A 25,049-nucleotide genomic window follows, 5' to 3' on the forward strand; every position below is an offset into this window, starting at 1 on the left:
CAGACAGGAAAAGTGTCCAAAAGTGTCCTGAGCCAAACTTATTTGCTTGTCATGTCAAAGGGGGAAGAGGGGATGGAAGGAGGGATAGTTACTTCCTTATGTTGTTAATAATTGTTGAGACATTTGTTGGTTTCACGGTTTATTCAATATTAATAAAACAAAAGTATTCTGTGCACCATAGAAGGACATTCCTGAAGAATTTGCTTTTCTGATTTATGTAAACTAGTGAATGAACATGTATTAGCTTATTACGGGGGGCGTGGCTTGGCGGCCATGCGAGCGTGAGCTAGTCTTGGAGAGCTCCCACTCGATCCGGAGACAGATCCTGAAAAAGGCCATAAACAGAAGGAAAACGATAGAGAAAAAGTTGGGGAAGGCATCGGAAAGCCCAGAGAACACGCAGAAGAAAGTTCGAGGAAAATCGGTGACTGAGAAGGCTGAAACGGAGAGCGCGAGATACGCGGTAACACCACGCAAAATGGCGGGCGCGCCTCGCTGAAAAGGCCGCTCGCCACGGAGAAGGCGGGTGCAGGAGGAAGGAAGACAGGACCCGGGGGCGCCGCCGGCGGACAACCAGCCCAGTGAAGACCACTGAGCCGCCCGGGAGAAGGAAGAAGACCGAGATACGCGCCGCAGCGCTGTGCCGAGATAGACGGAGGAGGCGCGAACGCCCACAGACCGTAGCACAGGCCGCGGCAGAGCGGGAAGAGACCAGGCGGGCAGCGGCGGCGGCGGAGGCCTGGAGGGTGCGCCCCCCCTGACAGTCAGCAAGGGGGGCTGGAGGTGAGGACGCCGAGGGCTCCAGCCGGGAACCCCTTGGAGGACTGGCCGCCGCGGGAGACGGAACAGTCACTGCAGAAGAAAGGAGCCCCGAAGACGTGCTGCAGCGCCGTGCCAGGGTAGGCAGACAGGGGCGCGAGTGCCCACGGCCCCCCCGACAATAGGCACGGGTGGCAGAGCCCGAGCAGAGGCTGGTAGTCGGGGCACCGGGAGCCACAGCCGGGGAAAAGAAAAGAGACCCCAAGGCCAGAGGACGAAGGGGGTGAACGGAGCGTCTGGCCCCGACCTGGGGACCGTTGGACACTCCCTTGAAGAGGTGCCTGGGCTGACAGCGGACGCAACGGATAGTGATACGTCTGACAGGCCCCCGCGGGAGGCCAGTTTCCGCCAACACACAGAGGCCAGTTTCCGCCAACACACACACTGGGACGGCGACAGACAGCAGGGCCACACCAGAGAGGTTGGTCGAACGCCCGACCCCGGGCCCGCCCTGGGGATCATAGGACATACGTGGGAGGACACAGCCCACTTAAACAGTCTTGACAGAGACCCTGGAAGTGCCACGAACCACACAACTGGCGGGCCTACTCCCACACAAACCTGCACGGAAGAAATGGCATGGGGCACACCACCCCACGGAAGACAGGGTGAGGCTATCCGCACAAGAGGAAGACCACAGTAAAGACCCCGGCACAACGCAACAACGATAGGCTACCACTACGAAACTGCAGGAGCAGGATCCGCATACTGGCATACAGCAACCGAAACCAACATGCCAGATAAACCAAGAGGTGGCAGGGGGAGGCAGACGGTCATGGAGTCATTTGCCCGCAGGAATGAAGATCAGCAGCCCGAGGCAGCTGAAATGGACACGGCAACGTCACAAGTGGCGCACGGAGAGATCAAACAGGTGGAAGGAAGTATCCTGTAGGCCATAGAAGCACTGAAGACTTCGATAGAAGGCAAGCTGGATGCAGTAATCGTAGACGTGGGGCTGCTTCGGCAAGACACGAGAAACCTGGCGGAGAGAGTGACAACGGTAGAACAACAGGTACAGAGTAATACAGCGGATATGACCATCTCCCAATCACAAATGTCAGAGGCACTGGAACGCATCAGTACGCTAGAACGCAGAGCCGAAGACGCGGAAAGCAGGGCTAGACGCTACAATGTACGCATAGTGGGGCTGCCGGAGGGGGAGGAAGGCAGAGATCCCACGAACTACATCAAGAACTTACTGATCCAAGCGGTGGGAGCCGGGACCCTGTCCCAGGGTTTCGTTGTGGAAAGGGCACATAGAGCATTAACTAAGAAACCACGCCCGGGGGCACCACCGAGGCCTATGATCGCAAAGATCATGAACTTTAAAGACAGGGAAAAAATCCTGGCGTTCGAGAGATGGTGGAGTCATAACCCGGAATGGAGCCAGGATAACCATCTACCCAGACTACACGGCGCTCGTGCAAAGGCAGAGAGCTCAGTTCTGGCCGACCAAAGACCGCCTTCGGGCTGCGGGCGTGAAGGTCATGCTACTATACCCGGCTAAGCTCAAAGTGCTACATAACGGAAGGACACAGATCTTTGAGACCACAGCGGACGCCCAACTGTGGATGGACCAACAAGGGTTCCCGCAGCCGGAAGGGGGGAACAGACGGAACAAAGAGGCGCCCCGACGTGGCAGAGAAGGAGATTGAAGATGGAACGCAAGACCCAGGCGCCCGGCAAAACTGGGCGAGACAAAATCTGAGGAACACTGCAGCGAGCCGCAGGTTGCTACACCACCTCACTGCAACTAATTTAAAGACAAAACGGGAATGAAGACAGGGATACTCCCTGTGGAAAAGTGAAAGAGCAGGATAACCAACAGCTCACGAGTTCAAGGCCTAAACCAAAGAATTATACTGGGAGTACAAGACTTCTGGAACTGGACCGCCAAGACCCACAGTAGGAACCCCAAGCAGAGACAATGTTTATAGTGCCAGTTCTAAGGCACTACGCCGTGACAAGTGCGCCTGAGGGAAAGAAGGCGGCACCTGGAGAGCGGTGGGGCCCGAGCAGGGGGAGGGAGGCTGGGCGTTTGTTGTTGTTGTTTCTAGTTACAGTTGTTAGGAGGCTAAGTTTGCGGGGTGAAGGCATGAGGAAAAAAGGACATGGCAGACAAAGAAACCACGGCGAAGGCACGGAAGGTGGACACGCGGGTCAGACCCCAGGCGCCAGGGGTCAGCGAAGCGCACTGAAGGAAAACACCAATAAAAAAACGAATCTGAGAACCGCAAGAACAGCTAAACCCCGGGGAAACGCAGGGGAAGGAGGACGTGTGAAAGACACAAAGTATCACAGGAGAGATGCGGGACGAGGACCCCCAGAAGAGGCACGCCAAGAGGACATGAAAGTATACGGGCCCATGGGACGGAGGGGGCCACTAACGCCTGCCCCACAAGAACCGAGATGACCTAAACATCGTCACATGGAATGTTAGAGGGCTAAATGCATACGTCAAGAGGCTGAGGGTCTACACCTGGTTAAATAAAACGAGAGCCCACATTGCAATGCTGCAAGAGACGCACCTGACGGCCGGAAAACAAACCAAGGTGGCCAAGAAATGGGGAGGTCAGATGTACAGCTCAACGTACTCTAACTACGCAAGGGGGGTGATAACTTGGATCGCTCCGAGCACCCCATTCCAGCTCATCAACCAGGAAAAAGACACTGAGGGTAGGGTCCTGATCGTCCACGGAATGCTGGAAAACCGGGAGGTGTGCCTGGTGAACACCTATGCCCCCCAATCATGACGCACAGCCTTCTTTGAGTCACTCACGCCCCGGCTGGCCCCGTACAGGAATGCTACGATCATCTGGGCTGGAGACCACAATTGCACACTGGAGCCCCGACTAGACAGGTCGGACGACAAGCATAGATGACCAGCGCCACCAGCACGGAGGTTACAGAAGATACTGGATCAGCTGGAACTGGAAGACATCTGGAGGAAGGTACATGAGGGGGAAAGGGGATACACACATTACAGTGCTCCGCATGGGACATTCACGTGGATTGATTACCTTTTCACGGGAAGGGAAACACTAGGCAAATTCACTGGGGCACATATACATGCACGAACCCTGTCTGATCACGCCCCCGAGAGTCACATGGGCACATACACACAGGGGGGCCCCCACGCCCACTTGGAAACTAAGGGCAGAAGCACTGCTGGACGAGGAATTCCAGGAACATATCCAAAGCACGATAGAAGACTACTTTGAGTATAACTCGGGTAGCGTGGACAGCACGGTGACGATCTGGGAGGCCCTTAAGGTGGTGGTCAGAGGTGCGGCAATGGGGAAGACGGGAGGACTCAGGAGGGAAACCCTAACACAACTGGATGCGTTAGAAAGGAAGATTGAGAGGGCCGAGAAACGGGCGGGGGAGAACGGAGGAGAGCAGGATGATCTTACCACCCTGCGGCAACAGTGCATGGTGACTTGGGAAAGACTAGGGCGCCTAGATTATGGGAAGTACATACAGAGGCTGCACGCAGAGGGGGATAAGCACGGCAGGCTCCTGGCCTGGCTAACCAAAAAGGAGGCCAAGCGAGAACCAATTAATGCAATACAGAATAGTCAAGGGGAGGTGGTAAGGTCCCAGGAGGGTATAAACGCGGTGTTCTCGCAATTAAAGCTGTACACAAAAGTCCAAGAGTGGGAGGAGGGGGACCTGGAGGATGCCTTCGCGGAAATCAGGCTCCCGCAACTCACCGAGGAGCAGGCCCAAATGCTGGATGCTCCCCTCACAGTGGAGGAACTGGCGGAAGTAATCACTCAACTGCCGACAGGGAAGACCCCGGGGCCGGATGGGCTACCGGGGGAATTCTATAAGAAGTACAGAGACAGTTTAGCCCCTAGATTGCTGGAAACATTGGAGGAGGCATATGAAACGGGGAGGCTCCCGAATAGCATGTCGGAATCCATTATAGTGCCAATACTTAAACCAGGGAAACCACCCCTCGAGTGCGGGTCTTATAGACCAATTTCCCTGATAAACCAGGACTCCAAGATCCCGACAGCGGCATTAGCTAACCGGCTCAAGAGAGTGATACCCACCCTGATCCACACTGACCAGACAGGGTATGTACCTGAACGGAACACGACATGGAATCTCCGGAGACTCCATTACGTCATTGATAGGACTAACCAAGTAGAGGGGGAGTGCGCAGTAGCTTCACTAGATGCGATAAAAGCATTTGATTCGGTGAGCTGGGACTGGGTTTTGGGAGCACTCGCCCACTTTGGGATAGGGCAGGGGTTCCTTCGATGGATAAAGTTGCTCTACAAAGACCCGAGAGCAAGGGTCAAGACGGGTAGGCTTGTCTCCGGGGAATGGAGCATAGGGCGAAGTACGAAACAAGGGTGCCCGCTGTCACCAATGTTATATATTCTAGCTTTGGAGCCATTTGCAGTTTTCCTAAGAATGGATTATATGGATACGGGCATAGCGATTGACGGGGTGACACACCAGATATCGATCTACGCAGACGACATACTGCTCTACGTCCAGAACCCACGCACCCATCTGCGAGATTTACTCGAGGCACTAGGGGCATTCGGTAGACTATCGGGAATCACTGTTAACAGGGAGAAATCCTCACTGTTCCCCCTGGCGGGCCTGCGAAAAGTGCCACCAGATCAACTGCCGCACCTGGGCCTCACATGGACCCCGACCACCTTAAGATACCTGGGGGTGGACATTTACCATGATACCACGGACACACACATAGCCAACATGCAGGCGGCCCTGAACAAAATTGAGCACGCCATGCAGTTCTGGAAGACCCTACCACTGGGGATGATAGGTCGAGCGGCCTTACTGAAGATGACTGTCCTGCCCCGGCTCCTATATTATTTTACCAATATCCCTTACAACATTCCGGGAGCTTTCTTTAAACGCTTGCACACCTTGGTGAGGACCTTCCTGTGGGGAGGGGGGGAGAAACAGGGTAGCACTGACTACATTACAGAGGAGCCACGAGTGGGGGGGCATCAAACTCCCAGACTTTTTGCATTACTTCCTAGCGGCACAACTCCAATTTTTGGTGAGATGGCTGGGGGAGGATATTTCCATTGACGCAATTCTTCTCCGACCAGCACTCAGGCAATATTACCTGAGGGAACTCCTGTGGATGCCAGCTGCCCAGGCTAGGGCTCTTCCTAACATGGCCCAGCTGGGCCGAACGCTATGGGAAAGAGCCTGGAAGACGCAAGGCATGCAGGACCCCTGCTCGAGACATATCCCCTTGGCGGGTCTGGTAGATAACCGCATAACAAGCCTGGCCACGTACAGGGCACAATGGGAGGACAAGGGGGTAGCCCAAATAGGGGACCTGTGGCAAGAAGGACAGTGGGTTGGATTCCAGTCCCTGGTGGAGGAGCAGGAGGTGCACAAGTGCCAGTTCATCCTGTATAACAGCTTAGTACAAGCAATAAAGAAGAGGTGGGAAACCCTGCCAGAGGCGGAGGCAGAGGATACTGGGGGTGCGCTGGATACCTGGTATGACATTTCTGAAGGAGGACACACCGTGTCCAGGCTCTACGAGCAACTACTGGGTTCCACTAATAGGAAGACACTGAACGTGCGGGCAAAGTGGGAAGAGGAGCTCCAGCAGCCCTTCCAGGATGGAGAATGGAATAGAACCCTCCAATACACGAAAAAAGTTTCTAGGAATGCCAGGTTCAGACAGCTGCAAATCTACATAGTCCATAGAGCATACCTAACTCCCAAAAGAATAACGAAGATGAGAAAAGGACAAACTCCCAGCTGCCCACGCTGTCGGGAAGAACAAGCAGACATGGTGCACATGTTCTGGTCGTGCCCCAAAATAACAGAGTTCTGGAATATGGTGAAGGATAAAGCGAGGACGGCAGGAATCCATATGCAAGCCTGGTCACCTAGGTCTTATATACTGGGCCTGTTCCCGAGGGGGGACAGGCAGATGGCACACGTGGCAAAAATGAAAGACCTGATGACAATACTGGCGAAGCGCCGCATAGCAATGGCATGGACCACGAGTGAAGGACCCTTGGCAGAGGGCTGGTGGGCAGATCTACAAAAATGGGCGATAGCTGAAACGACTGTCTTTACGAGAGCCACACAGAGGGGAGAAGGCAATAGCGGAGCCAGAACACTGGCGTGGAACACCCTGGTGCAGGACCTGTTCGGAGACGGGGTGGAAAACAACAGGAGTGACTCAGACGACTCGGAAGGAGGACAGGCTGGCCCGCCTATGCCCGGGGGCGGAACATAGACCAGAGGGAACACAGTGAGTGGGGAGGAGGCGGCCTGGCCGGGGCCGGAGCAAACAATGGACAATATAGACACAACTCCAAGGTGCCAACACATGTGTTCACGGACAAGGAGAGGCCACTCCCAGGGGAGAGAGGGGGTGGCCGGGACGATGGTTTCTCTGTTATGAACTTAATAACCTTTGGCGAGTGGCCCATGGCGATAATGGACCACGGACATAAGCAATTGCCTTCAAGGGGAGGGAGGGGAGTGGGGGGAGTTGGGAATGCACTTTACCTCTTGTTGTAAAATCAATAAAAAGAAGTTAAAAAAAAAATGTATTAGCTTATTACGTGTTGATGCACCGAATTATAAATAAAGATTAAAAAATAAATGTAAAAAAAAGCTAGATTAGATCTGTGGTTCTGACCGACTGCAGCTAAACCTTTGCGTGCAGCCAGGAATAACTAGTCCCAACGTGTTACTGAGTGCAGCAACATTAATAGCGGGTGGAATCAGTGGCCTGTTAAATAAAGAGAAAATTGCCCGAAATGCCCAATTAAACAATCCTTTGGGCAGCCAAAAACGCGACCTTATGGTTGAGCATGTTAAGATAAGGTACATCATGTGCACTTCCGCTCAAATGCCTAAATATAGGAAGGAGTCCACCCTAACTAAAAAGGTACAAGCAAGTACCGCTTTGCCGCAATGTGTTGTATTCGTGGTGCTCTGTCCCGATTTCCAGTGTTTACAAGTGAACACTGATTTGACACTTGTTTGTTCCGCCTTGGATTGCTGGGGATTGGCTCCCAGGTCTGTTTCCTATATATTGTGCACGCACGCGCACAGCAGCAAGTACTGCGTTGCCGCAACGTGTTGTGTTCGTGAAGCTCCGTTCCCGATTTCCAGTATTTACAAGGTGACTTGGCTTATGCACTGCACTGTGGTCGCCCTATTGGAAGCTGCTTCTGATACTGTGATCTTCAGCTGTCGCTGCTGACACTTTTTTCCGACGCCCATTTGTGCTTTCTTTGCCATAGTGAATGAACATTGATTGACAATTTTTTTTCGCCTTGGATTGCTGGGGATTGGCCCCCAGGTCTGTTTGCTATCTATCGCGCGCGCGCACACAAGCAAGTACTCGCAAGTACTACTTTGCCGCTGTGGCGTAGCGAGTGGCTAGAACTGCTTCAACTAATTCACAGGTACGGTTTGCAAAGGTAGCGGGCGCCCCTCTCTCGACAGAACAAAGCCTGATAACCTGTTCAGTGGTTATTAACCACTTGAGAGTTCGCAGCCACTGCTTTTACTCACTGTGCCTTTCACAGATGGGAAATATCTATTTGCATATCAGTCTTTGTCCTGCCCAGGGGCACCTTGTTGGGGATCATCAGTGAGGTGAAGCTGATGCCTCTCTAAGCACAGTGAGAGGGAGACCACGTCTGGTTGCCCCCAGGAGACCTAGGGTTACCAATCCCAGGTTCCTTGAAATTTAGTTAGGTAGCAGGCGCCCCTCTCTCGACAGAACAAAGCCTGATAACCTGTTCAGTGGTTATTAACCACTTGAGAGTTCGCAGCCACTGCTTTTACTCACTGTGCCTTTCACAGATGGGAAATATCCATTTGCATATCAGTCTAAGTAACTAATTCACAGGTACCATTGTATGTTGTTGATTGATTTTGTTTTGCTGCAAACAACAGAACATTGAAACTATTTGTGAAATAACATCAAGTGTTCCTCCCTGTGCTGCGCTGCTTACTTCACCTCATAAGGTGTGTAACTCCTTAAAATCATTAAGCAGTGCAAGCACTTTTCATACGCCTTGCACTAACATGCCCTCCCGTTTTTTTGTTCCTGAGTGTCAGTCGGATTAATGAAGCATCACCAGTAGCTACTCATACCAGTAGCTACTCATACCAATCTATGCACTGTATCTGACCTGACCATCTTAAACTCGGTCAAAACAAGAAGAGAACAACATGATTTGGGCTTATCGTTGGTAGTATCACCAATTGCATTTCCAGTTCATAATAGAGATAGCTCTGGTATATCAATCTATGCTAGCCAGTGCGAATCACCGGTCTCTATTTTTGAGGAAATTATAACAACTGGTCAATCCCCTGAAGTATTCTACTCCTCCACCCCACAAGATTCCTCCACACTACCCTCTTTCATCCTTCCAACCCCTCGGGTGCCGACTGGAGACTGTGTCCTAGCTGATATAGCATCTCATCAGATCCCCCAGACGGGTTGCAATCCAAACAAGATTAAAGGCCCGCAGTATCAATTGAAGGGTATTCGGCTGGGAGCAAGAAAATCCAAAATAGAGGGGCGAAAAACCCTTTGAAAGCCTTTTTCCAAGCTATTGGCGGCACAGTGCCATTAGTCACAGCACAGTCTAACCCAAATTTAAGACAGCAATGTGTCCAGGATTTGAATATGTGTCAACCCTGAAATCGTTCCACCATGGTGCATACTAATGAAGAGATTGCTAGTGTGCAGCAATCTCCACTTTCTTATTCACCATTGAATAAACTTGTGCAATGTAATGACACAACAGACCCTGTTAGACCTAGCATGACTCTCGAGTCAACAGGGAGGAAAGGAGTATCCTTCCAAGATGTGCAAACCATGCCATTATTCACTCGTAGAGATCAGTCACAAGAGGCTGTCGCGATCAAAGTGGTGGATGCCTACCTTGTGGAACGCCTACCACTCTTGACAAAAGACGCCAATCATGCCTCTAAATGTGACATTCAAAACTTACCAATCCATCAAGGGAACAATGAAATTCTGCCATGAATTATCCCACAAGGACAATCCGGTCTCTTTAAGGAAAGTGAAGTGTACCATAATGACAAACCGAGTGAACAAAAAACACTCCTCAATAGTTCCAATAAAGCACACAATTCATCCTCACTTGTGAAACAAAGACATTCTTGGAAAATGCCCTACTATTCCCTGATTCTGAAATGTAGAGAGGGACATTTTCCAACATATGTACTGAATAGAAGACGTGTGTTGAACATCTTTAGCGATGTGGAGGAACTTCAAGATATTTCCTCGCGAGATATAGAACAAGAAGAATTTATATCAGATCATTCACATGCGATATTTAGACTACGGCTACCATCTGGCTTAGTAGCAAACCTCATTTGGCGAACAAAAATGACATTATTTGATATGGGATTTCTTCTGGCCCAAGATCCCGAACAAATGCCAGAGCAGTCACACGATCATTTCCACACCAACTATTTATCAAAGTTCCATGATAAAATCTATAAGGAGTGAAAGGCCTGTTACCTTAGTGCAGAAATAACCATCAAATGTGAAGTTCCCATCCATTTTTAATATTGCTAGTTGGACTACGAGGGCACATTCGCATCTCCAATTTTCAATTAAAAATCTTCAAAAAACCTATCATATTTTAGCCCTACAGGAAACATGGCTAATGACTAAGCCAGCGTTGGATGGATACGATATAACTTTATTACCAGCCCGACCGAGTGGAGGTAGACCCTCTTCAGGGCTATTAGTTGCTGTTAATTTAAAAATGGGCCTCTATTTCAGCATGCGACTCTGAAAATGCCTACATACAACTGGTCAAAATCACCATAACTGACCTAACAATAGCTCTGGTGAATCTATACCGAAATCCAGCGGGATGGTTTGATTCTGACTTCTATTTGGGCATGGTCAGAATCTTAGATCTAGTCAATACCACATCGCACATCACCCAAGTCATCATAGTGGGTGATTTGAATTCAGACTGTTTTACTCTGTCCAATATAAGTAATGAAACCCACATATGGACCTCATTGATGGCAGAAAGACACTTCTATATGGTTAACGGTGCCGTATCAGGAGATATTCCAGCTAAAACAACTTGGTTCCGTAACACTAGCGCAAGCATTCTTAATTACATGTATCTTGAAATGAGTCTATTGCAGCGTGTCTAAAAACTAGAAATCTTTGAACAAGCCTATAGCAACCACAAGCTACTATCATTGTCTATTTCAGGGGTTTCCTTTCAACACAGGCATCAGATTAGTGCCCAAGGATTGATGATCAACTCTGCAAAGAATAGACTAAAATGGGCCGATGCGAACCTTGTGGCCTTTAGACAACCTGCTGAAAATAATGGGAGAACATGTACACCAGTCCCATATACAGATTTATTGGCCCCTTTTGTTAAAACGATCACCATTCCACATCATAGTCAAATAAAACACAAACATGTCTTTGACTGAGATATTCTAATTAGACGAGCAGAGTACAGACGAATGAGAAGACATACACTAAGAACAGGTGCTGCCGGTTGCTGGCAAGATCGGAAAAAGCTAAAATGCCAATATAAAAATTGCCTGAAGAGTAGAAAATTAATTATATATCAGCACGACAGTGAGGAAATGGGCAGAGCCATGGCTAATAAAAAACTCGGCCGAGATGTGGCATTTACTCACTTATCAGTCACTGAAATTACAAGCGAATTCACAACTAGGTGCTGTAAATGAACAACAATGGGTTGATCACTACTCCAACTATAAATTGTATTCTGATACGCGATTTGATAAATTACAAAACACCCAGCCAATATCAGGAATGTGGTCTTTAGATTTTTAATCTAGGATGATTAAAGACCTAATAAAAACTGCGAGTTCATCCAGAGCCGCAGGGCCAGCTGGCATCAGCAATGCCATGTTGAAGACTAACATAACAGAATGGGCCCCGTAATTAAATAACATACTTCAATTGGTGGTGAGGAGGCGATCGGTCCCCCCATCATGGAAGACCTCAGTAGTCAATCCAATTTACAAAAAAGGGGATCGATCACTCCCCCACAACTAATGGCCCATTGCGTTGTTGGATTCACCTGGCAACATTTTCACGAAAATAGTTCTTCGAGAAAACAAGTGGACATTGGGTAATGCTTTTCGAGATCCTCGACAAACAGGATTTGTCCCTGGCATGGGCACTCACATTAATTTAAATGTGTTTAAATGCAATCAAGGCCCAATGCCAGATGACAAAACAAGCGGTGTATTTTGCCTTTGTCGACTTACACACTGCGTTCGATTCCATTTCTCGTGTAATACTATTTGAGAAATTAGAGATCAATGTCCATCAACGCTTTATGACATCATCTACGCACTGCATTCTGGAACAGCTGAACGCGTTCGATTATCCTTGGATGGCTTGCTATCCAAACCTATTAAAACAGCATGTGGCCTAAAGCAAGTTTGTTTATTAGCTTCTGCAGTTTTCAACTATTTCATACACAATATCAGAAAAACATTTGAGCATGTAAATTCTGATTCACCCAAATTTCAGAGCCAGCAAATAAAAATGTTAATGTATGCAGATGATCTTGTACTAATTGCCAAAACTCAGTTAGGCCTACAAAATCTTTTAGCAGCTTTTCAAGATTACTCTGAACGTAAACACCAACAAAACCCAGATTGTGGTATATTCCCCTAACAAAACAGGCCATAAACGATTTTTGTGGAATCTTAACCAGATCCCGCTAAAAATAGTACCACAATATATGTACTTAGGCATGATTTTTGAAGGGGAGATGTATGCCAAGGCTCAACTGGAACGCGTGGAGAAGAAACTAGATACAGTGATATCCCAAACGAAATTGATTATCTATAAATATGGGAAATGTTCTATTAAACCAGCATGGTTTTTTTGGAGACAAAAAGCACTACCATGTATAATATACGGCCTGGAAACCCTAGCAAATACATCCAATTTCCAATTTGACAAATTCTTCATCTTCCCAAATGCATCCCTTGTTCATGGCTCAGGTATGAGCTGGGTCTGGTTTCACTCCGCACATTGTTTAGTTGGCGATTATGTGCCATATTTAGGAAACGCTTATTGTCTTCCAATTTGAATGACATTAAGAACACTATCTGAATACATGTTTACAACTCAGCATCATTTCATGGTTGGTTGGCTAAATAACTTGTATCAAATATTTAGTAAAACACAGATATATCTATCGAGATGTTGATCATGAATCCAGACAAGCAAAAGGGAAAATATATAATGCTGACTGTATTCAGACTCAGGAATTGTGCTTACAGTATGTTGATGGGGACCATGTCAGATTTCCACCCAAAAAATTGCTATCATTGCCTGTTTATCTGGTTAAAGCTCCTTCTCCCATGTATCGCAGTGCAATATTGCGCTTGCGTTTTAATATCTGGCTAACTAAAGATGTGCAGGTAAAACGTAAATTATTGCTGCCACACGATAACATCTGTTGCTTTTGTAATAACGTAGGAGAAAGAGAAACTTTGGAACATTTGATTACTCAATGTAGTGAATTAAGGGCATGTAGACAAATACACTATGCTAGGCATTGTAAATTTCTTGGTAGCCTAGACTGGCATCAAAGCTGGGCATTGATTTTAGACTGTTCATATTTGCCCTTTCAAATAGCAACAGTACATTTATTGAAAAACCTACGAATAGAAACTTTTAGTAGTGAGAAACTGAATGATGGTAACAATTAGCAACCATATTAGATAATCATGTTGATAGCTTAGATGACTGAAAGTGAAATAATATTAGTATTAGGGATTTATTTTATCATTCTTATTTTTATTGTAATTATGTAAATTATTTTCATGTAAGAAAACTATGCAAATGGTGATATATGTCTAATTCTTGTGATTTTGAAATGTTGCTTATTGCTTGTTTTAATGGTTCATTAAATTCAACTAATAAAAAAATAAATAAATAAATTATAAAAAAAAAAAGGTACATTGGTGCCAGTTACAAACAACATTCTGTTTACAGACCGCAGCACAATCACATTGGACTTTGCTGCTACATTAACAGACAGATCGTTTTGAGTAGCATAAAGCTGTAACATGTGAAATTGCTGCTGAAAGACTATTCGAGTTTGGTCGAGTAACATAATATACAATTAATAAGATGTCCATTTATATGCAGAGGTGAAGGATCTCCCCTCACATAATGTCTCACTACGATCGATTATAAAAAGTATTAAACAAAGGAGCAGCAAGGATACAACCTTGTTTTAATCCTCTAAACGTTGGAATTACTTGGATAAATTACCGTTTTGGTTTAATCTGACCCACAGATGTCGAACTATAAAAGTTCGATCAGGATTTCTACCAAATCGGCTGGACAACCCCAGTTTGTTCCACAGAAGCTATCAAACGCAAGAGCGAAGTCTATAAAGACCACTGGGCCGTCTAACAGGGCTCTTTTCTTAAGGTTTAAAATAAAGTCATTAAGAGTTGTACCTAAGCCTTTAACAAATCCTGCCTGGTGAATATCAAATTTGGAAATCTTTCTAGACCAATCAATCATTCAGTTGAGAAAGAACTAAGGAGGCAAATAATTCCATGCGCAATAAGTAGCGCAATCAGCCGATAGTTGGATTTTAGGATTAGCCCGATCTCCCTTTATAAGTATTGGAACCATAATTGCTGATTTCCAGGAGGCAGATACTGTGACAAATCTCAGGATGTCGTCACTGCTTCTGTAGGAGGAGCCCCTTCCCATGAGGCCAGGGAGGTGAGGCTGCTACAACGGGTGGATCTCATGGAAGGGGTAGCTCCCTAAGGGACCAGTGATAACTATTGTAGGAGAATTCAGTATCCATCCAACACCATCACCTTTCCTTCACCCCTACTCTACTATACCATGTACTTCTTTAAGATTGCAGAAGTAGAAAAGGCAGACTGACACGAGAAAGAATAGAGGTGGCCATCATGAAGATCCAAGCCAAGAAACAACAGGGATCACGCAGATGAACTTGCATGAATGGTCTAGTCTTCAACTACACGCTTTACTGAATACAGATATGAAAACCGACGACAAAACACACCCGAATGTCGTGGAGAGGAAATGCGAGAAGGACCAATGCTCGGCGAGGAAAGCAGCAGGAGCAGACCCAGGCGTGAAGAGGCTGAAGTGGCGATCTCCACCGGACACGCTGAGAGAACCAAGGGGCTGGCTGGGGAAAAGCAGCGCAGCACTACAGGGCCACGAAGTCCAGCTAGGAGATTAACACACACAGGGGAGCCCGCTAAATGAACCACTTACATGGATGATTCGAAGGCCTGGCCCTCGCTACGGCCTGGCCACAGTAGATAGACTTCAAATTTAGTCTAAAAGACTGCACACCATTATATATACAAAATAAATGTATTTAGTAGGCCATCAGTCCTACAACATAGACCATAAAACATATATTTGATCTGTTTTTAATTATACAGATACAACAATGGTATAGCTGTAAAATTAATCAAAAGCCATAAATTCACATTTGTAAACTATACCCCAGACCTAACATTCCACGTTAAAGCCAAATTGCAAGCATACACATTTATGCATATTTGTCAGCAGAATGTCAGAGAACAAATCCCATATGTTATGGGTAGGTGACAGTGAGGTATTTTGCACATACACGGAAGCTGAAGCTCTAGGTCAATCCAATTAATAAATGCAGTCCTACTCCTGTACTGCTGACCCCATCTAGCTAATAAATAACAAATTCTGTATATGCCCATACCCCGTGACTAATACATAAGGAAACAATTCTAAACCAAATGCACATCCCAGGTCAGCTGGGAGAGACACACCGAACAGGGTCAGAGGTTGCAGAGCCCCTGCAGCAAGCCAAGAAGAGCACCAGAGTGCCAGCAAGGCAGAGAAAGGCACAGGGAAGCCTGCAACTGATGGCAGGGCTGCAGCCAAGGCCCTAGATGCATTTGGGTAGCTGGACCTATGGTTGGGGGTACAGGAAACCCTACAACCAACAGTGTATGAAAGTGGGGTAAAGAGGAAACCCCATATGGGACACTAAGAGAAACATTATCACTACACCGTTTACACTGTTATGAGGGGAATAGTGTCTGGGACATTTACAAGAGAAGGTCATATCTAGTAACAAGAACACCTAATCTTCTTCGAGACAGTACTTGGAGGGAAGGCAACCCAGGGTTGTCACGAGATTGTGAAGAAAACTGAGAAAATGTAAAGTAATGTAAGGAAATTTGATAAAGCACAGGCAAGACCGGTGAGGGCATCAAGGCGCTGAGGGAGAAGCAAGAGGATAGAGCCTATACATAGTACTCGGGACAAAAAAGTGTTCAACTGCTTGCGGAAAGAGAGAAATTGCGGGACAGATCTGATCTCCACCAGAAGGGCATTCCATAAGGTCGATGCAAGCGAAGAAAGAGCGTGCCCCAGTCCGGGCTCAACAAACTCGTGGAATACAGAGCAGAGAAGGTTAGCCGACCAAAGAGCTCTACAGGGTTGATAAGGAATCAATTTGGATTGTAGAAATTCCGCCCCCTTTGCGAGTTGCTCGATAAACAAGGCATAGAACCTTAAATTTAATGCGGCTGCGTTCAGGAAGCCAATGAAGTTGACACAGGAGCGCCTGAGAATGAGCCAGTTTAGGCGCCATCGAGGCCAGACGAGCTGCTGAATTCTGTAGAGTCTGTAGACGCTCAATCAGATATTCGGGCTGGCCAAGATAGATCCCATTTTCAGTAGTCAATAGACCCCATAATGTAGGATATGACAATTTTGAATCTTGATTCAAGTGGGAGAAAGAGGAGAACCTTTTTCAATGTTTTTAAGTTTGGCAAACCCGGTTTGACAGATAGTCGAAACTTGGGCAGATCTAGATTCCAGAGGACATGATTTCTATGCCCAGACTTTTGAATGTCGTAATAGGTTTCATGGCACAGGAAGAGCCAACCCATAATACCTCGGTCTTGTCGCCATTAAGCTTAAGCCAGTTGGTTGACATCCATTCAGAAACTGCCAGAAAACAATTCTTAAGCTTATGAGGAGGCGTTAAAACGAAACAAAATGTGGGTGTCATCAGCATATGAAAAGAAATCGATGCTGTGACGGTCGATCAATTTTGCTAGAGCCAACATATATAAATTGAACAAAAGAGGCGAAAGAGCCGATCTCTGCAGAACTCCACGAGTCCAAAGCAACAGGAGAAGACAGGAAAGGGGGTACCGAGACAGTTAAGAGTATGATTCGAGAGAAAGATGAGAACCATTTTAGAGGAGTGCCAAAGAATAAGACATACAAATGCAGTACTTGGCAGGCGAGTAAACCAGGTTTGTGTTTGGGACTAAGAGACCCGATAGAAAAGGAAACCTGGTCTGCCAACCAGGGTCTGGGACACCAGAGACAGAAGAAGCCTGGGAAGGGCTGGTTGCGGAAGGGAGCCATTTCCCCACAAATTGTTGAACTGTGTTAAAAACATAAGGAAGGTAGACATCCCCCTAGCAGTTGATGAACTGTACCAGCAGTCTGAAGAAAGCTGAGGAAGGGAGACATGCCCCCCCAACACTTGAGAAAACTTGCAAACTAAGAACTGCCTTTTTATCCAGGGGAAGGGAGACACTCCTCAGGACTAAGAATATCCTTTTTATTTAGTTTAACATAGGGTGTGAGGGACAAAGCTAGGAATCTGAGATAGGACTGGCCTCTTGCTTTTGGACATCCCGACTGTAGCATTAGTCATTTTGGTTGAGGTGTGGAAACCCCTTTTAGAGCTAGGGCAAGATAGGGTTTTATTTTTCCATTTTTGATAAAGGTTTATGCAAAACAGAAGGACAACAATGTGTCAGAGTCTTACTTTGGCACCCTTATCTTTCACCACGTGCTTGAATGTAGTATATAGAAAGTCAGTCCAAAGCTCCGCACATTTTTTAAGGATCGAGTTAACAACCCGCCCAGGCCAGGGGCATGAGCATTATTGCTTTTCTTTATAAGATGCAGAATGTACTCTATCAAACAAAAGATCCCAACCTAAAGCCTGGGTAAAGGTCCACCTAGTGTAGGTCTTTAGCAAAGGTTGGTTCAAACACACACACCCGTAGCACATGCTTTCTTGCCTGCACCCTTTTCCCCAAAGCAAAATGGCCACTGCCATACGGGTTACTGTGTCCCATTCCACTTGCAATATTTTCGCATGCATTACAGTGCGCTTTTCATTTACCGCCTGCAATCAATACTCCATGCTGCCATACATCCATGGAGGAACCACAATTAAAGAAGCATGATATCTCACGAAGTCTCTTTAACATTAAAGCAGCAAAATAGACCTCAGTATTGCCACGGCCCACTGCACTCGATCCTCCTCATTTCCACTTAGGGAAGGCGATGCTTAACTTCAGCTTCGCTTTACAGCAAGATTTTACATGTTGTTACCCTCTGCCGGTTTCAATGGTAAAATTAATGGCAATACTATCTCTTCACCCAGCAGGCAGGCCCGGGTACCATCTCAACCTGGAAGCAGACAACCAGCTGCCCAACAAAACCAGTTCCTCAACCAGGAACAGCAAACATTTCTCCTCAGATGCCCAGCAGCAATAGGATTATCGTAGCACATTCTGCCTATCAGCATACCTAGATCTCCTGTCACAAGTGAGGAAACTAGCAACTGGTAAAAAACAAACAAAAGGTTACAAAAAGCATAATAGGGTTCCTGTCAAAGAGTCGGATTACTCACAAGTACTGTGACGAGGAAGAGGGACATGGGGCAATGGATGCTGTATAGACATTTTGACTAATCGTTTACTTAACAGAAAATAAAACCCATATGTCCCTTTAATTATGTGGTGTTCCCTGCCTATTTTCTAACTACGATGCTCATCAGTCCATGTTAATGGACAAAAACAAGTCTGTCTGCTGCCCAAATCTAACTTATCTGACCCAACCACTAGTATAACTAAGGCTAGGAGAATGACTCCCTTCTCCTGATTGTTGTCAGAGGGATTCTCTCGATTATTACAGTCCACTCAATAAGCTACGCGCAGATAATCTTTGGTGATCCGCTAGATCAAGTTCTGTAATTCTTCTAGGGGGGCTGATAGCTTCCCCTTGTCTTTTCTTTGGGGATTATTTTAGTTTTGCTTAGGTTCCTTCTTTCTCTCCTGCTGGGTTTCAAACCCTCTATTATATCACTCTCCTCAAGGAGGTCTTGGTTGCTTAGCTTCCAATTACAATTCACCGACTCCCAGCGTACTGTTTCATTAACAAGTCTCCTCTTCCAGCACTCGCAGATTGATACTCCCCAAACTTATTTCTCTGGTATAGTCCCTTTTTATCCCCTGGATATGTGGTGACTTTCTAATTTTCCCTGGATGACAAACTTTCAATTTTGTTTCTCTCCCACTCTGTGCTTTGCTTATTTCTCGTTATCTCCTCCATACAACTCTGGTTCAACAAATTGTCTCCAATTCTTTTCTCATTAATACTGGGACGAGTTTCATTTAACTTATAATGAGTCTCTGCAGATGTTTATATATTTCCATTCCCCGTATTACCTTAACTCTTCAGGGGTAACGTCATCAGTACATGCTACACTTTGGACTCTATGTCCTTATCGCTCTCTCGGTTGAGGTCACTGATGCCATGACTAGAGTCTGGAGTTGCTTACTCGTGCCGGTGCGATCAGCGTAGTTTCGTGAGCGATTTGCCCAAGTCGCCTTCAGAGTCACGCCATCACAGACCTCTATTCCACTGGGTCAAAATGTCCTCTGGTTTCACACGCCGGCCTCCCAGCATTTCTGCTCTGCGTCAGAGCTGATCTGGTTTATGCGGGCTCTGATTTTGGCAACAGTCCTGCCTTCTTCCATTCCACTATGCACGGGGTATTCCCATTGCTTCTCTCATCCTTCGGTTCTCTCTTGGGTTGTGGGCCTGTCTTTGATTCCTAATCCCTTTTCAGCCTCCTCGGTACACTCCATTGGAGACCCATTTAAAAAGGGACATCCTCAACTTCTTGACCATATAGATTCAGGTTATCTTCATGAGAGTGATAAACTTCTGAGTTATTATAGGGGAGCTCCATACGGGAATGGGAGTCCTTGTCCCCAACAGGGAGTCTCTCTCTCTCTCTCTTGATCTCTGAGGTCCCACTTTCCTCGACCCCCAGGGAGGGTGTTGCAGAGCAGGCTTACCCCCCCTTAGCCTCACTGGGGCAGCCCCTTGGGGGGAAAAGGGAAGAATTCCATCAATTTGCCACAGCGCACTGTTCTCTCGTACATTATAGCAATCTGTCTATCCTTGTGTCAACTTGAACATATTGTAACCAAGTATTTCTTCCCATCTCGGGAGGATCGCTCAGGGGCAACGTGCTCGCCTTGGAAGCAAAAGGAAACAGAGCTAAACAGATTCGATCCCCGGGTCCGCGCTTAGAAACCTCTGGGTATTATGCGCATTATAAATAACCAATCATATCATAGGAATTTTGGTTTACCCTGGTAACCACCTTACCTTCCTGAACTACCCTTTTTCCAGTGCATCACACCAAGGTGATCTCTGAACCAGTGGGGAGGTTGCAGATCGGTAAGGGGTGGGTTAAGAGCCATTTTTCCCATTTATTTATGTATTCATTTATAAAGCGCACAAAGCCCAGAGGCAGCTAGGCACTGTGAGGAACTTAAGGATATGGTTACAAGTACATTTTGATGTACTTTGCATACAGATATGCGCCTCATTGTAATTAGCCACACGAAAACGAAGTGAGGATGGGTTTTACAAATCTGATTTCTAATAAGGACTGAAAAACAAACATTGACAATAGGGACACCATTAAAACTGGCCCTTACCTCTGAAGAAAAAACAAGTCTAAGCATCTTATTGCTTAAGCCTGGTTTCGACTGAAAATAACTGTACTGATCGAGAGATTTATAAACTATTTTTCTGCACATTTAGCATTTCGTATATCCTTAAATAATGTAACTGTCAAGCAAAAGGTGCTAAACGATGTCAATTCGATCAGCTGTACCTGTCAGTCAGAACGAAAAGGTACGTAAGGAAGGGCAAAGAGGGGTTTGTTTGCATTATGGCAGCCCGGGAGGGCACATTGTTGTCAGTGGGTGTGTGGTAGATCATGTTAGAGTGTGGGGACACCATAATATGGCAGGGCGTGTTGGTGGAGTAGCATGTACGTATGTGGAGCGGTATCATTGCCCAGTATGTGGGGGAGCAGCTGCAAAATACATGTGTGTGGTGGTGGAACAGCACCATATACTGTACAAGTGTGTGGTGGAGCAGGTCTGTGTTGGAAAACATCGGATCAGTGTACCCGAGCATGGATAGAAAGGCACAGCAATCATAGAACAGTAGATGGAAAGTGGTTTTAAATCCACTGCACCGTCCCGTCCTCTTTGCTCACCTGGCTATCACTAGCTTCCTCTCTTGATCGGTCCACCTCGCCTGACCCGCGCCTCACCTCGATGCTGAAGGTGGATTTACAGTTTTATGGATGCTTCTCTCTCGGGATATCAAGGGGTTTGTAGGCAGCGGAACCTATACTGCACCCGCTGGAACATGGCAGCTGCAGATAACCAGAGCTGTGCTGGCGCCTCCAGTCCCTCATGTGACGCAATCTTGCTGTTAGAAGGGGGCGTGGCGCAGAGCGGTGATTGCCGTTTACCAGGAAAACAGATGCCCGCCCCTGAAGACAGCTGAGGCGGACATCTTGGAACTGGGTCAGTTACCTTTCAGTGTAAATAGACTTTGTCCATGACGTCAACGTCTCACCCATAAATCCGCGTCCCTGTTAATATCATGCGACAACACATGTAATGGATTTTTACATTTAAAAGGTACACCATCACTGTTTAAAAATCTATACACCCTGACACGTTGCTGTTGAGAACAGAATGGCTGGGGTACTACAGCAGTCTTCTTCTTTGGCTAGGGCACTAGCTTAGTATTAGTTGGTAACAGTTCCTGTTCTGAAATGACGCCTGATTCACTTCCCAGCTGTTTTTGTTTTCTTTGGGATCATTACGAGATTTGCGGTAAAAAACAGTTTTTACCGGCATGGAGGCAATACTAGCATAGCTCTCAACCATTTGTGTCGCAAAGGTGGGCGATATCACACAATTTTGTTTTTGGCGGCTGAGACGCCCATCGGAATGAATGGGCGTGCAGGAGGCTTGGCAGGTGAGTCAGCCCTTTACAAGGTGGGTGACACCCGCCAAAAGCGTGTGAGTTGAGAGCTATGATACTAGGCATGTTGTGCAGCTTCCATCATTGCTATGGGGATTGGTTATCATGTTCAGTTTGGGATGCTTTGGGGCACATTGTTTTGCGATGTGGACATTGTGCTGTCACCACAACAATGACGCCATGGTGGTGTGTGCATCTCTCCCCCATTACACTGCCATGTGCCTGTCATGCGACTTACCAAGCAGCCAGGCACGTCGTCCTGCATGTCGCTCCATGTAGCGTGGTAGCGTGGAGTTGCGCAGGACCATTGAGTCATGAGTTGATCCGGGAAATCGGGCACAACAATGTGTGATTATCTTGCTGGAGTCACATACCATCTGTACATTGATGGAGTGAAATAGCTTACGATTGCGGTACACCACCTCCGTGGCATGCGGGACCACCAAATCAACATGTGTGCAGGCAAGTGCACCAATACAATTTGGCATGCATGCCAGTGCATGGAAGCCAACTTTTGTGTCAAAGATCTCCTGGCCAGTCCGTGGTAGGGATACGTAGTTCTTTGAGTGCTTCAGGAGGGCATGCAGCACTTGGTTCAGCATGCGAGAAAATAAGGGTTGTGAAATGCCATGCATGTGCCCCACTGTGTGCTGGTAGGTGCCTGTGACCAGGAAGTGCAGCACAGACACTACCTTCAGTAGAGGTGGGATGGCAGTGCGTATTTTAATCAGGCTGACAATGTCGTCGTGTATCATGTCCACAATGGTGGTGATGGTGTTCCGGTCCAGACGGTACAGGGTGTTGATCTGCTCAGGGGTTAGGTTGAATGGACTGGCTCTGATGCGAGGGATAGGGGGGCTGCCTGCGTGGTACCACTGGCTGCACTGGTGGGGCTTGCTGGGCCTGTCTCACCCTCCTTCTCCCTTTGACAGTTCAGCCAGCACAGGAGCACTCCCTCAGCTGGAAAAAGCAGCGGAGGGAGTGCTCATTGTTTCACTGGGCTGGCTCCTTAGCTCCTCCATAATGGGTGAGGGAGCCACTGGGTGGGCACCCCCTCGCATTATGGATGAGCCGCCAGGCTCAGACTGGCCTATAGGGCAATATCGCAATGCCTGTACCAAAAATGCAGAATGCTAATGTGGGCCAGTCAAAATGGGCCAATGTGGGCCAGTTTGATGAGTTACTTCACTATGCAGTTAGTCATTTTGACCATCATTGTTGCTGAATAAATATTCTTTAAATATCACAATTTACTTACATTTTAACACAACATACCCCCTTAGGAACTATTCAAACAGTCTGTAACTAAAGGAATGAATATCCATTTACAACTGCTGGCCACTTTTTCATTGGTCCCTGAGACAGTTTCATGCTTCAGCCCGACCATGTGAGCCGCCCCTGCACATTTCTTCCAATCTAAAAAAAAAATGATTAAAAAAAATATATATATATTTTTTTACATTTCCTTCTGGGCTCTCACGTCCCCCCAGGGATGCAGCCGCGGCCCCCTGCTAGGGTGCGCCCCACAGTTTGAATACTGCTGCCCTAGAGAAATAAGTGGCGTTACAATCATGTGAGTTGTCAGCACAGTGCTATTTCAGGCAAAAGGGGGGGAAGGAGTAGGAAGAGGGGAGGGAGGTTTGTTGTGGGGGTAGTTTATGTGGTGTTCTGATGAGTCTATAGTAATACACTGCATGTGGAAGTGATGTAAATGATTTATTCTATGTTTTTGCAAAAACCAATCAAAACAAAACACAAAAAAATGTGTCCTGCAGCAGATGTCAACGGCACACGGGGCAAGCCTATGCCGATAACCAGGAGCGAGGGAAGCTCCCGTGACCGTGAAAGTGGTACCGGCCTTGACTCCAGTGAAGCCGAAAGCCAAGCGGTTCATCACAGCCAGTGAGTCGAGGGGAGAGCCGATGAGAACCGGGCTGTGTTGAATGAGAATCGCAAAGTGGCAGGTTTTGAAGCAAGTTCAATGAACTGTGAAATGTGGTAAGGGGAGACCAGCTACAGAGGGAAACCAGCCCCACGAGGGTTCTAACTCAAGAGACTTTGGTCGATCCCCATCTAAGCGAAACTACAAATACCAAAAGGCTGTAGGACAGCCGACAAAAGAGGTCAAAGTGGTCATACAGGAGGTCTAGTGAAATCCCCATACAATCAAAAGACTTTGATCTACAAATGGTGTGAAAGCAAGGGAAGTGAATCCCGCTGTTTAAGAGAAAGTGAGGGAAGTAAATCCCAAAAAGATAAGTGAAGTGAAGTTGGCAAGAGTGAGCCCGACCAGGGATGCTGACAGGAGGGGCAAGTCTAAAGTCCCAGGGATATCCATGCAAACTATTTACAAAGACAGTAAGATTCATGAGCGAAGGAAAAGCCGTAGTGAACCCAAAAAAGGGAGGCTGAAAGTAAAAAAGGGTCAGCGCCCAAAAGAGGGGGATTCAGGGGGTGAGAAGTCCTCACCCAAAGTGAAACCAAGAAACAAACTTTCTTTTTTTTGAAGGAACGTTTATTTGTTATTTACCTCAGGCCCTCGAAGGCAAGAGACTTTCATGCGAAACGAGACTTGGCCAACAAGGTTCCTGATAAGCTGGAACAGAACTGTAGACTCATGCTGAGAGAGGCTCGAGTGTGTACTGTGCTCCAAGCTCCCATCTTAACTGTGTGCAAAACGTGGGGAAGGGAGATCTAATCTACTGCTGTAATATTACTGTTCTTGCATTAGAATTTCCAGGAATAATAATGGTTCCCTATAAACATGCACGCACTGACCTGATCCAGAAGCTCGAATGTGTTGAATATGAGAAGCCCCCCCGGGGGAATCTCTTCCTATCCCGTGATTGATTGCACCAGGAAGGAATGAACTCCCCAGGGAAACCCTCTGGGGAAGAAAACCCTGACCGCCTCAGCTGTTGTACGTCTTCTCTGTTACGCAGGTTGGGTCGAGTATCTGGCACAGTTCCAGGTGACTGAATGCAAATACCACAAAGAAAATAACGAAAGT

The 25,049-nt window shown here is 47.0% G+C and overlaps 1 protein-coding gene across 1 annotated transcript in view; it reads right to left on the bottom strand.

Annotated features, from left to right (window-relative positions):
* CNST (consortin, connexin sorting protein) overlaps positions 1-21,430 on the bottom strand; it is an 851,678-nt gene extending 830,248 nt beyond the window's left edge. The window contains exon 1 of the mRNA XM_069608001.1: positions 21,258-21,430. The gene's annotated coding sequence lies outside the window, so the exon portion shown is untranslated. The remainder of the gene's footprint in view (positions 1-21,257) is intronic.
* Positions 21,431-25,049: the final 3,619 nt, after the last annotated feature.

The sequence above is a fragment of the Ambystoma mexicanum genome, chromosome 4q (genome assembly GCF_040938575.1).
Source record: "Ambystoma mexicanum isolate Mex_15411 chromosome 4q, UKY_AmexF1_1, whole genome shotgun sequence".
Lineage (NCBI taxonomy): Eukaryota > Metazoa > Chordata > Amphibia > Caudata > Ambystomatidae > Ambystoma > Ambystoma mexicanum.